We start from the raw sequence: 14,770 nt of genomic DNA, 5'->3' as shown, positions 1-14,770 counted from the left end.
GTTTATACTCAACTGATTTTCCAGACAATTGACCCTGTTGAGTCACGTGGTGGCCTTGGTGACAAATCTCTCTGGCTGCTTGGTCAACCTCAGCAGATTACAGTCTTCCCTCGCTATTACGCGGTTCACTTTTCGCGGTCTCGCTGTATCGCGGATTTTTTTTAAGTGCAATTTTGCATATTTTTTACAGTAACATACCCATTTTATAAAAATTTATGAAGTTTTGAACATTATCAATGTTTGAACAAGAGAGAAATGGGAGAACATGTAAATGCCTCAATGAGAAAAGTGTATAAATTGTGCGGTCGGGGATTTTTGAGCCTTAAAACATTTATAAGAGTTGTAAAACATAAAGCTAACTACTTCGCGGATTTCATTTATTGCCGGTATTTTTTGGAACCTAACCCCAGCGGAAAACGAGGGAACACTGTAGTGCACAAGGATAAAAGTGAAAGTGAGTGTAACAACAAGATAGGATTCATTCAGGTGGCCTACACAAAGCGATCCTGAACATCTCCATGTGACATGTTGGACTGAAGAATCGGTTAAAAACTGAAGATACAACTGCAACTTTGTCCAAAATCCAACCAAAATTAAATAAATTCATGCTTTTAGACCTGTGTCAGCAGAATTTCATGGATATCTATCCTATATCATGTTTGTTATCCTTGCAAACCACAATTAAAACAATACCTTCAAAAGAACAACCAAATCATATATATATATATATATTTTATTTTTTTTTTCAGTTAGATCAGCACCACCCCAACCACTATAACACATATAGCAAGATTAACATGTGCGCTGTCAATCAAAAACTGAACATTTTCATCCTTGTAAAGGTACCATTTCTGATTTAATTCAGACATCATTGTGCAAAAGGTCATTAGGCCTAATTTGAGGTTCAGGTGATGTATTCACTCCGATCAATATTCTCTAAGTTTTGTTCATTGTGTTTAAAAATAGATCTGCATACTCTGACAACAACAAACTGAATTCTCGGACGTGGATACGACCGTAGACCTAGCTGATTCCCACGTGGGTCTTTGATTAGCTATAAAGCACGGACGCCGTAATTAACACATCGAATGTATGTGAGGGTCAAGGAGGACATCATCCCAGAGTGGCCATGCGTTCAAAGCTCTCAAATGGGGAGAGCTTAAGTCTGTCAAGGACAAGAAAACAGTGCTGTCACCTGGTAACTTGGGAGTGGATTCGGTCCAAACAGCCCCTAGGCCCACTGTCATGCTTGATAATCCAAAGTTTGGCAACCTGCAGTGGCACCAGGTGGATTTGTCAGCAGATGGAAGAAGACGACAGACTGGAAGGTAGAATAATGAATGCTGGGCCAGGCTTGGGGACTGATGGATGACACAGGACAACAAGAAAAATGCAAGCTCAATTTTTGTGTATTGTGTGCGACTGTTCCGTATCTAACCTGTAAAGAAACATTAAATGTTAAATCCATTTGCCGTGTGTTGACTTACAAAGTGGGTGTGCAGGACAGTGAGGAAGAATCTGACTGAGACTGACACGATCTCTCAACTTCAGGGACCGTCCACTATTGAAACTGGTGAGCAATACAGAAAACAAGACATAACCTACATGTAGAATAACTCAATTTAATTTCTTGAGCACTTTAACAATGACCACAGCTTTAACAAATTATATCCATGGAACAAACACAATAATTATAATAACACACAAAATACTGTACATATGCAAATAAGCTAATTTTTTAATTAAAATTGACAAAAGCGTCCTTTACATTAACGTTTAGAATATGGTTTGTATTCCTTCCTTGTTGCACAGTCCACATGATGTGTGAACTCATAAGAGAGTCCCTAGTATGAAGACGCCAGAATCATACATGCCTCTGACCGGGATGTTAAAATTGTAAGCTTAGTTTGAATATAAACAAACAACTGTAGTTTTGTAACAGTTGATAGTTTTTCTGTTGGCAAATAACACACATATATAAGATATGGTTCAATTCTTCTGTACCATTTCGTGCTTTCTTTCACTTTTCACTTTTTCATCTCTCTCCACTTCTCCTCCATGTATTCTTCGCTGAACATATATTGGCTAGCTGGAGCAAAGTTTCTTGTGATTGTAGCATCGTAGACAAATGGCGAAAGTCCATCCGCGCCGATATTCTCCGGTCAACAATAGCATAGCCAAAACATAGCAATAGTTGGCCAATGGCCCAACACGATACATAAAGAACACATAAAATAAGAATGAAAGCAATAGAGTAAACTTATTGCTGGTTAAATCGCATCAAACAGGCACTGATACATTCCATCAAAGTATGGCATGGCTAAAATGATGGAAAAAATGGCCAAAACAACAGTAAATGGTAAATAAATACTCGCCAAACACCTTTTTGAGGTGCCCCGACCATACCAAACCTTAAATTGAAACGAGCAGTCGTTAGCATAACAGGTTAAGAAATATACATCTCTCTCTCTCTCTCTCTCTCTCTCTCTATATATATATATATATATATATATATATATATATATATATATATATATATCACGTGAAAGCATATTAAAGGGAGATGACTTTGAAGCAACATGGCAAAAGTCAACAAAGAATTTATGAAAAAGCATAGACTATACAGTGAACAGTATTGAGACACATGGGCTACAGGAAATGAAATGTAAGAACATATCAAGTGGGAATTGTAGATGAAACAGCCTTCACTCTTCTCGAAAATCTCACAAAATGTCGGAGTGGGAATTCTCAGTCCATTCTTCCAGAAGAACATTTGTAAGGTCAGAGATATGACTCAGTCAATACCAAAGCTGCATGCCAAGATCTGCAGAAATAATCTCCAATTTATGAAAGTAACAAAAGTTGAAACAATAGAGTGCGGCAGTGGGTGTCAGTAGTGTTTGAGCGGGTATAAATGAATGTGTGGGTTGGCGTTGAAACAGCACCACGAGGCTTGGTGAGCTGAGAGAGTGGGCACTGAACTGGCAGGTCTGTGCCACTGGTCTGGTGTTCTCAGTTAATTCTCTAGACAGGCTCATCCAAGGAGCAACATCACGCTCTTAACTGAATCTTTCCTCTTCTTTCAGAAGAGCAAAGGGAGAGCTGAGATAAACACGCAAACCCCCAAGAACCAGGAGAGATTAAAATAAGGCAGCAAAAATAAATCATTTACTGATGAAAATGTTTTTTCCCACCATTTTGCTCCTGTGGAAATAACTAATTGATCTGTCGGCTGTGTGATTGCCTCTCACCTTGCTGACTGACTGTCACTCAATCTTTGTGAGGACTCGAATGCAGAGTGAATCCATCTCTTTCTGAAGAATGCAGAGTGTGAGCTTTTTGTGTGGACGCACGCATTGTTCTTGACAGTCACCCATCACACTTCAACACCAGAGCCCCTGTTTTTGGACGTAGGCAGGCAAAAGAGACAGCTAGAGCACTTTGACAAATGGCGGCAGCATTTTTTGTGATGGGGGACGTCAAGGGCCCTGCAGTGAGTTTTAGAGATGTACATGATTTGTACTCCAAGGTCATTAGTTTATGGCTCCAGAAATGCAGTATAATGACAAAGGCCTCACCAAAAATTCATGGAAATTTGTTGACTAGTTTACTCAAGAAAGAAAATCATTGAAATTATGAGTGGAATAATTTTGTTTAAAACTTACATACACACAAAATTCATGAAAACAAAGATTAAATCATGCTTATTTTTGGCTTTGGGTTTCACCTGTGAACATAAAGACTGGAGAGCTGTCTATGGGTGAAAAGCAAACCAGTTTGAAGCTGTGAGAACTTGGGAAAACTGATCAGAGGTATTGCACAAACATAGCCAATACAACAATTTGGAATGTCATGAAAAAGAAATACACTACTGGCGTACTGAGCAACAGACATCAAACAGGTTGGCCAGGATATCAAGGACATAATGGGAGCTGTGAAGAAACCCCGAAAAACAACTGTCAGTGCCATTGCTGCCAAACTCCACAGGGCAGGAGTGGAAGTACCACAAGCCACTGTTCAAAGAAAACTTTGAGAGAAGAACCACACTCGTGGTCATCATGATCATGCAACAAGATGGGATGAAACCACTCCCTGTGGTCGGGGGCCGTCATCCCTCTCAGTGTGGGCGAGCGCCTCCTGGGTGCCTTTCCTCACATGGTTTCTCTGTGCCCCGCCATGTTGTTGTTGTTTTTGTATGATCATGGGGATGTTGGGGAGAGTGTTTTTTGTTTTTTTGTACTATAGATGTTTTGTTTGTTCAACACCTCAAGTTGCATTTTAATTAGAGCTGTCAAACGATAAAATTTTTTAATCAGATTAATCACATCTTAGAATTTTGATTAATCATGATTAATCACTGATTTAAAAAAAAATCTTTTTTTCCCCAACATATTTTGCCTGCTAAATTTGAAGCGCACCTGTTATGTGTTAATTTTTTCGACATTTAATGTTATGAGGACGTCTTCAAAAATTTATAGCCACTGCACACGCTCATCCTGCTTTTTCTAATCAATTAATTATTTGCATAATTTAAAATGGGAAAAAATGACCTACGGTAGTAGTTATGTTTATTGCTCAAATTCCAACAGTTACCTTTAACGTAACCATCCGCGTGTTGGCTAAAAAGGATCATCTGCGGTCAAAATTAATAGTGTGATTAATCTCTGGTAATACAATGATTAATGCGATAATCTTTTGTGATTAATTAATTAGTTAACGCTTTAACTTTGACAGCACAAATTTTAATACATGCAAGGTGCTATACAATTAAAATATGATTGCTTGGTTGATTGATGTAGATATAAATACTTTTGTCTCTAAACTTTTTTTTTTCCTCATATTCATCTTTTGATACCAAATGTCTTCAGTATACAACAAAAACAAAGGAACTGAATCCGTTTCAATGCTTTTGGAGGGGACTGTATAATCATTATTATTGGTTATATATAGGCTTATTACCACATATTTTTCAAATAACATTTGATGTGGTTGAAAAGCAAAAGGCCGACTGAGGTCAAATAAACTTAAATTGTATGTTGTTGAGTTTAGCCTGAGGGGAGAGAGGAACAAAAGAGAAAGGAGAGGGCAAAAACAACTGCGAGTGAGTCATGGAGCAGAGACAAGAGGCTGCATATTTTTCAAGCTCTGGCTGCGTGTACATTTCCGACAATCAGTGTCAGTCTGTCCGCTGCATTGAAAACTTGGTCAGATTGGAAATCTGAAGACGTCGGGTCTTACAGAATCTCGGTTATTGTAATCTTCATGCTTGAGTGTCCGTGGGAGAAGAATGACTCCAGGTGACGAGCTGTCAGATGCTCCTCCCGTCAACATGACTGTAGGGTCAGGGGTGAAAGAGAGCCGATCGTGGCAACTGTGCCACAGCGTGGTTCGAAGCTGTGCTGGAGGGTGGACGGCAGGATGACTGACTGTAGTTTTGTTTTTTCTATAGCTCCCCACTGCTATCATGCTGTCTTGTTTAGTCAGAAGAAGCCTCAGAGGATACATTTGATTAAATCCTCCAGCCGAATGTGGAGCCCTTAAGCTGAGGTAGAGGATGTGAATTGTTTGATTCTTTTTCTTTGTCGTATTATCTTGCATCGCAAGAGCTATTCTGCCTGACTGCATTGCTGTTTAAAATCAAACCAGTGACACTGCTATAATTGAGGGCATTTATGTCTGAACACGAAAGAGTATAGATGGAATTAATCAAAATTAAATGGCAAGCCTCTCACATGAGTGATCTCTCAATTTTGCCCCACTTCTCAAGGAAAATGATCCATGATACGACATTGAAATGCATTTGGAGCACATTAACAAGCTGTCTAATGATTTTTTTTTTTTTAGAAGTAACAAAACAAGGACTGAGTTTAAACCAGTATTCACTCCTCACATCTGGTACTGTATCTGACAACGCAAAGGGGAAAAAAAAAAAAACCTTTGCAAGTAGGAGAGATGGGCTTGAATTCCCATGGTCTGAAACAGGAAGGAAGGAAGAAAGAAAAAAACTATAATGAATGTAAAACACAAAGCCTCTCAATGGCAATTACCACGCATTGCCTGGTGCAGCTGACAGTTTGAGAGAAGCGCTCTTTGCACGTTTTATTCCAGCCAACAAAAGAGAGAGTGAGGCAGAAGCACTGGAGTAGTGTACAAAGCTCAACTACCAAGCCAGCTCACTAACTGTTGCCTATTCATGTGAAACAGAAGGACTGGTACATGCCCGTGACCTTGTTGACCTCCACCTAATCTTCTCGCATGGCATGTTGTGGCAGACCGTAGATCGAAAACTGTCAGAAAGAAAAAGCCGGACAGACATCCAACAATTCCTGAATTTTTCAATAGTGTTTGTCCTTATAAAGGTAATCTCATAAAAGTCTTAGCTGACTTTGGTCGAGAACGTAAGAAAATTAGACTAGTTTATTTATCAATATATTCTTCTCACAATATAACTGCTTCTCTGCATTAACTATAAAATACAAAGCTACTGCTGGATCTAGTGATCCAGTCCATAATGTCGCCTCACTTTTGGTCATGTACCACCTTTAGATCAGTGGCTGTCAACCTTGCTGGAAGTACTGAACCCCACCAGTTTCCTATGCACATTCATCGAACACTTCTTTATTGACAAATAAAATGACTTTTTCCCATTTCTTCATGACACAGGTACATGGTTTACTGGTAAACAAAATAAACAGGGAGCCTATTCATCACATCTTCATCTTGAATTCATCAAGTGTTATGTTATTGGATTCTGCATGCAGATTTTCATGACGCTAACGAAATTACATGAGCCAGACAGGAAGTCAGGCGTTGGCATGCAAGGTAGATCCGCAAAAAAAAAAGCTTGAAATAAATTAAACATGACAATCTAACACTATTTAAACACAAAATGCACTTACAAATGGTAGAGGAGCCAAAGTCCTGAAAATAATGTCCAGAAAGCATATGAGCAATGTGAACGAAAGGCAAGTGTGGCTATTGTTTACAAGTACAGTAGCTCACTGTATACACTGTTATCGCGTGAAAGCAACTTCAGCATGATTCCTGTGAGCTCGTGATCTCGCGGGTGCAGATTTCCAGACACTACAGCGCACACACCACACATGGTGTGAGTTGAAGTCGGTACGGCACACCGTCCTTACCCGTACTGCAGTCAGTGTGAGTTTGGTGTAAAGTAACCCTGGGGAAGCAGATACAATGAAAACAGAAGAGGCCTCAGAATTGAACCCTGTGGAACACCATACATTCATACGCACATGTGAATTCATATTCCACATATTTGTCCAACCACTTTATTTATTTTTTTGCTTCAAATATTTAGTATGAAGGGATTAAAATAAAAAATTAAAAAATCACATCACGTACCATCACAACAGTCACAAGTCCACTACTGAGAGTACCAAATTCCCTGCAGTCAATAATGGCAAAGTGGGACATGTCAACAAGAATCATATATGACCAGGCCTGTGTCTTGACCTCCGCCGAACCCCTGAGAATGACTCACCGAGCCCCTGCGGTTTGATCAAACCCGAGTTAAAGTGATACAAGACTTATCTCATTTTCCAGTATTGGAATAGGCATTGTGTATAAAGAATAAAAGTGCAAATGTCTCTAGCATGAATTTTCTTTTAAACCGATAAAGAATCAAAATAAAAATTTACCGCAGTCAACGCCATTATCCTGGTCACGTGATCGTGATGACGTATCCCGTGCGTAAACAACAGCTGCCGTCGTTCCACTTGAATGGGAGTTTGCTGACGTAATGGGCAAGAAAAAGACCTTACGTCTTCTATCCCAAATACTGCACCAATTCTGTTCAGAGCAAAATCCTCAGCACGTCAGATTACAATTCATTTCGTGTGGGAGTGGGGCGGTGGAGGGTGTCCCCTGCTAATATGCATTAAGGTATTTCCAGAATGAACAATGTCAATGACTGGTAATTTGAGCCTCTGTAACACGCAACTTGTATGCGGTCCCAAACTTCGACTCGCTATGAGCCGGCCGGCTGAATGAGTGTTATCGGCCATTTTCCTCCTCGCTTTCGGCTGGGCGCAAATGTTTGGCGAGTCCTCCGTGGCTGTACTGCTTTTGAAGAAGTGCTTCTTTGCTGTAAGGCGTAATTCTACCTTTGACATCCGCCGTGGGATGCGATAACTCCTTGTGAGTTCTTTGTCACTGGCAGCCATGTCATTCAATGTGTATTTTACGCACGCGATTTGTCACGTGACTGTCCAAAATGCTGGATACTGTACTCAATGCAAAAATGTTCATAAAACGTTGTATTAAATCACAATTGCTCAACATAAATTGACAATTCTTTTCAGAGATGAGTTGAAATTAACCATTTCACAGAATAGCTTGTTAGATTTTCATAATTCGTGTCAAGAAGCACTGCTTTAGATTTTCAGACCAATCTCAGATGTTTCTCAGAAAGCTGAGAAGCACTGTACTGCTGTCCTTACCCACACTTAACAACAGCCAGTTCCACCATTTCTGATGGTGCTCAGAAATCACAGGAAACTATGTGGGAATCAGAGGGGAAGCGTGGTGTGGGCTTTGGTTCTCCCGCTACTACTAATGAGCTGTAATCTGGAGCAGCAGGAGGGAGCTCAAGGAGTGGGTTTCGTTTGTTGCTAAAAGAGGGGGAGGAATCGGAGCGGAGCTCAGGTGCTCATTTCCTGAGACCGAATGACATAAAAGGAGGCGGCATTGGAGACAATCAAGGTGGGGATCATGAGCTTCCAGGGATATTTGTACCTAGGTAGCAGCGCTGGGCATATGGGTGGAAAAAAAGGATGTCCATTCCTCACAGTCACAGCTGTTTTCTTGGCCAAATCACACCCATACCTGGTGACCCAACATGCTTTTCACTGTCATGACTGTGTTTTGTTTGGGGCAAGTGTCTGATTTGAACTCTGATTTCAACTGATGCAATCAGCATGTAACCAGCAACTAGTTTCAACTAGTCAGAAGCTATGTGATGACAGGAATCTTTAATCTCTTTATCTGGTCAGAAGCCAATCAGTTTTACCCGCTTGTCAGTCAGCAGCGAATCAGATAAATCCATGTCAGTCCTGTTTCAGTGACCTATCAAGGTTACCCACATGTCTGGCCAAAGCCAATCAGATCCATTCGCTGACGATATAAGTCTGACAGAGAAGTTTTTTCCAAATTATTCATCTGTCCATCTGGCTACCTGTTCATCTGTTCCCCTGCTCGCCTCCACAGCCCAAGCTAGTTCCATGCCTCTGGTTCCATGATGCCTTCTCGTTGTTTCTGGTCGAGTCGTGAGTGTGTTCCGCGCACACAAGCTTTGTTATGATGTTATGCGAATAAATTGTTAAACTAAATTTGTGTCTGCATTTTTGGGATCCAACCCCAGAACATAACACTCACCTACTTCTTTTTTAAATAGGAAACTTTTGAAGCTGATAAGGTCTGGAAAAAAAAAAGGCTTGTCAAGAAATGTTCCTCATTTTTCATCCCCAGCCTTGAAATATGACACCACCTGTGTGAGGGTTAAGAAGAAACAGGAGTAATATGTTTCAATGACAGCTTTGACTGTTCTGGAAAGAAAAAGGCTTATGCCATCTGCAGTAGCATGAAAAGGCAGAAGGAATGAATTTATTTCAATTCAGACCTGCCTGAGAGCGAATAAAAGGTGTGTCAAAGCAGAAGCAAAGCAAAACAAAGTGCTTGGAAGAAGAGCGATACAAAGATGAAACCTGCAAGAAAAATGAAGAAAGGGGAAGATGGAGAGAGAGAGAGAGCGCAATCTTTTTCACCTCAGGCTAGAGTGCTAAAAGCTATGTGTTCCCCTGGTGACATAAAAAATAAATAAAAAAAAAAACAGTAGGTTTCTCTGGAGTACAAGCCTTGCCTGTTTTTTTCCGCCCTGTATTTTACCTTTCTTCTCTTCCTGTCCACAACTCATTTGCAGGCATCTGCTCATCAGTAATTTCATTTATGTAGAGTGCAAATACTCGGCATCTCTCACTCTCCATTGTGCTCCAGAAAAGCAGGAAAGAAGCCAGATTCAGTCGGCAGCCACAGCCAGCATTAGCCCCAAACAGTATCAGTTGGGCTTTATTACATGTCAGCATCTCTTCCTTTCATTTTTTTGTCAGGCGAGGAGATTGTGCCCCAGGCCAGAAAGATATGCAGCAGCAGCAGCAGGGGCGGGAGGGAGTGGCGGCGGTGGTGAAACAGAGGATGAGGAAGCCAATGATAGGAGACGGAGAGGAAAAGGCGAGTAGGGGCAGCTGGGGATCTCTTATATAGCTCAAACCACAGGTGTTTCTTTAATACCTTGCTTTGTTGGAAATGATGAGGAAATGAGGAGTACTTCCCTCTTTCTTTTCCTGCGGACCGAGAGCTCCAAAATATTTTCCCTGATTCTTTCATTTCTCTGCTCTCTTCTCCAGTTTGCAATATATGAGGTGCTAACCTCCCTCGATCACATCTCACAAGAGTCCAGATTAATCATAGACTACTTCTGTATGGCTTTTCTTTGGCTTTTTCAGGCATCCCCTAAAAAAGACAAAAAACAACCTCAACAGAGAGTGTTAAGAGAATTTGATATCTTTAGTAAATTCAAAAAAGGAAGACTGTCCATCTCCTAGGTCGAACGAAGGCTTTGTTGATTTTTATGTTTTTACATGTACGAGGAGTTTGAATGTTACATTAATTGAACATATTTCTTCCAAGAGGCATGATGAAGTATGTCCTGGATCAAGATCAATTTGACCATCATAACTTTAAAGTACAGTTGGGAAACACTGATCCGGCACGACAGTATTTAGAAAGAATCAACCGTTGTTTGGTATGGGAAGGCAATTTTTTTCTGTTGCATCATGATACAAGACTCATAAAGGTATTCATGGATGACTTTGATGTAGAGGAACTTGCAAAGAATCCTAACATCAATTCCATTAAATGCTTTAGGATGAGTTAAAATTTGGCCTTGCTAATCCAAAATTAGTGACATCTGACCTCACAAATGTTGTTCTGGATGCATGGACAAAAATCCCCACTCCACACTCCAAAACCTTGTCAAAAGTCTTCCCGGGAGAGTGGAGGCTGTAATAGCTTTCTTCTGCTAAACCTTTTTTGTCTAAAATTTGTAAGAGCTGTGTTCTGTTTACCATACTCATGCTGGACCACACATATGGTGCGAGAAAGCTTGCTTGCCCTGTTTGCAATCGACAGCTGGTCATGTGCGACTTGATCAATGATTACTATGTTCGTGCTCGTCTGTTGCCAGCCAACATCCTTTTCTTTCTCATCTCACTTGGTGTTAAATATAGGTATTACCTAAGTCGCATTAGCCCAATATTGAGTTCTTTTTTTTCTTCTTTTTTAATTTAACTGGGAGACTACAGCTATTGATCATATGGTGAAACATAGCTGTGCCATCTGCCTTGCACTGCATTTATAACCATGCAGTGATTTGTTTCTTTACAGAGATTTCTGCTCCTCACATTGTAATATAGATAGGCCATTTTCTCTATACAGTACTAGGGATGCAACTACAGTGGTGCCTTGAGATATGAGCTGCCATTCGGCTTTTTTTTTCTTTTTTTTTTTGTGTAAGCCAAAATGTGAGGTTCCAGCGCTAACACAAATGCTGGGGCAACAAACCTCGACAGATGACTTAACAATACTCACATGCATATATTCTTTATCCTCTGTGAAGAACGACTAATATTACTGGCGCTTACTAAGCAATTGTGACTGTCTCATGTAAATTTGTATGGCTGCATTATTCAGACCAGTACCAAAAGGAGCAGCCCAATGTCCATTGAACTGAAGCTCCATTGAACTTTAGCTAGCTAGCTAGCTAGCTAGCTAAATAAATAAATAAATAAATAAATAAATAAATAAATGTGGGTTTGATTCTTTACATTCTGTTTGAAAATTAAAGAACAATATTATACAGTGCTACATTTTAGTGCTGTCACTATCAAATATTTTTAGAATCGATTAATCTATCGATTATTCAATCAATTAATCGACCGATCAGATTTAATTTTGCAATTTTAAATTGTATTAAAAAACATGTGTTCCCCTGATTACTGTTTATTAACCAGTGATTGGTGTTTATTTCATACTTCGTATTCCTATAGTGATAAAAAAAAAAAAAGGGAGGGGGGGGGGGGGGGAATTGATGTTGTTGTACTATGTTACCGGTTCAGTCATTGTTTGCCAAAGTAAAAAGAGATGTTTGCAAATGTCTTATTTTTATTAAACACAGAAGATAATCAGTCTTCTTTCATGAAGAACTACAAAAATCAGTGAACAATTTTTGATATGTTGAAATCAGAGGATTTGGACAATTTTAAATTAATAAGTGTCTCCCAACGATTATTTGATTATTAAAATAGTTGTTGATTAATTTGATAATTGATTACTTGTCGATTACTTTTGACAGCTCTACTACATTTCTTATTCAAAACATTATTTTTTTTCAATTAGGCTAAATAGAATAATGGCATTCTTTTTAAATGTATGATTGGCCAAAAAATGTAACTTGTACTTCAAGGCTGAACTTTATAAAGATAGGAATGTGTTGATTGTAAACCCATACAGCATGTTCCATATGCGCTGGTCTTAATATACCAGTTAGCATCTCCAAAATGTACATGGATGTAATACACTATCTTGGTAGCAATTGCTGCAGTCCATAGAACAGTTTTGAAGTTGTTCTTGAGCGAAAGGATATCAGAAGAATGACCCATATTTGGTATGCCAGACTAAACCTTTGTCAAATCACAGTTACAAGCATGCCCGAAAAGTCCAAATAAGTTCTGCCAGCTCGTTCCCAGATGGATCCTTAAAACAAAGTCTAAACATGACATCGTTTGTTGACCAGTCGTCTGAAGCCTGAATGCGTACTGTCAGAAAGCTGCAACATTTTATGGCAACAGGCTGTGTTTATACAGCATGAGCAGCCAGAAACACCTGCGCCACTGGTGACCCACCATATGCGTCTGTCAAATCCGCTTCACGGGTGGCGGCAGAACACATTCATACACTATGTAGACGTGTGCACGTGTGCGTGAAAATGCTGTGTTCAAATCTTGTTGACTAAGTCTGCGCACCTGTCTGCATTTATGGCCGTGTGAGTATTTTCCAGAAGTGTTTGCAGACTTATGGCGATAGGCAGAGGGAGCTCCTACACAGGTCAGACCCCAAAGGCAACCGGGTGGGAATGTACGCACTGAGCTGTGACCACCAACAGTTGTGCAGGTCTTTATTGGCTCCGTCCCTTCATCACTCCTTCCTCAGCATCATGTCCCCTTTTCAGAAGCAAGGACACAGATGGGCTCACTCTGTCAGCCATGACTGCCCTACAGCAGAACCATTCCACGTTTTATAGTTGTCAGCTCTTCCAATACACCCAGAGATGTCTCAGAAACACAAAAGTATGCATATACTTTTACGACAAAGTTTTAGATAAACACAGAGATCAACATGAAATTGGAATCAATGTAATTGTGGCAATCTATAATGTAATCATTTCCTAAAAATGTAATAACATTTGAACAACTCAATCAAAATTGTAAAAAATAAAATAAAATAAACAATAATGTACCGTAATAATTTCACATATCAACATTTTTACCGCTAATGTAATATCGTATTACATTAATGGGGACTTGTTACATTTTCATTGGGTCTTTTTTTTTTCCCCCTCGTAATGCAAAACTTGACAGTTAATTTATGTTCTTCATTTTCAGTCCAAACTTCAAGATTTTGTGTTTTCAGAATCTAAGATTATTCATTCGCAACAAAAATAGGAAGGAGTGTTAACGTTTTGGTGTTAAATGTTTGAATGGTAGATTTCAACCCCCAAAGTGTATTTTTAGCACTGTCTGTTTTAAATGGAGGTCAGTGTTGGAGGTATTTGACATAATTGAGTTATTTAGTGTTAGTTAAAACTCTACAGAGAGTTAATCAGCGTAAGCCCCGCCCACTTGATTAGAACTGCTCTGCCTCAAAATCTTGTGAGTGATAAGTGCTGCAGTTAAATGTACCTGTTCTTTTTTATTAAATAATGTTATGTTCATGTTTTATAATTAATTTTTTAAAGTTCAGCTTCATCAAAATACAGTGATGATGCCTTGAAATATGTTTATTTTATTTTATTTTTTTTGCTTTGAGCGCAAGCACACATTTGAGATACGATTACTGTATGTATGTATGGTGGCCGTGAATTTAAATTAACTCAGTTCACAGTAAGCATCAGTTTGCCAAATAGTGAGCAATTCCTAAAAAATAAATAAATAAATAAATAAATAAATAAAAGACTCATCAAAGCTGTTTAATGCCAAACCAAACATAAACAAAGAGAAATAAAAATTGTTCATTTAAAATAATGAAACAATGTTGCCTTAGAAATGGCCTGCTAGCTTAGTGTTAAGGCTAAATCCTTAAACATTATTGATATGGTAAAGGTTAGGATCGATTATCTCGATTTTAGAACCCTTTAGCCAATGGATATTTCAACACAAACGGTGAGAAAACACAATTAGAGAGCTAGCACAGCAACACCCATTGGATATACAGTGGAACCTCGAGTTAGGAAGTCATTTTTTTAAACAATTCAGGTTATGCACAAAATTTTCATAGAGAAAATAGAGGTCTATTTACATTGTATTTTTATATAGAGTTTCAGAGCTGCATCAAAAATCCAGCCATTACAAAGATAATGTTTTTTTTTGTTTTTTTTAATTGTCATTGATGTAATGTATGTATCATTGTGTTTAAG

The 14,770-nt window shown here is 39.1% G+C and overlaps 1 long non-coding RNA gene across 1 annotated transcript in view; it reads right to left on the bottom strand.

The window, feature by feature from the left end:
• Positions 1-840: 840 nt before the first annotated feature.
• Positions 841-14,770, bottom strand: part of LOC144017622 (uncharacterized) — a 200,358-nt gene continuing 186,428 nt past the window's right edge. The window contains exons 4-5 of the long non-coding RNA XR_013283222.1: positions 1,488-1,570; positions 841-1,361 (exon numbers count right to left, since the gene is read on the bottom strand). This is a non-coding gene — a long non-coding RNA (uncharacterized LOC144017622). The remainder of the gene's footprint in view (positions 1,362-1,487; positions 1,571-14,770) is intronic.

The sequence above is a fragment of the Festucalex cinctus genome, chromosome 4 (genome assembly GCF_051991245.1).
Source record: "Festucalex cinctus isolate MCC-2025b chromosome 4, RoL_Fcin_1.0, whole genome shotgun sequence".
Classification (NCBI taxonomy): Eukaryota; Metazoa; Chordata; class Actinopteri; order Syngnathiformes; family Syngnathidae; genus Festucalex; species Festucalex cinctus.
The sequence above is the reverse complement of the archived record's forward strand: the minus strand, read 5'-3'. Positions and strand labels throughout refer to the sequence as shown.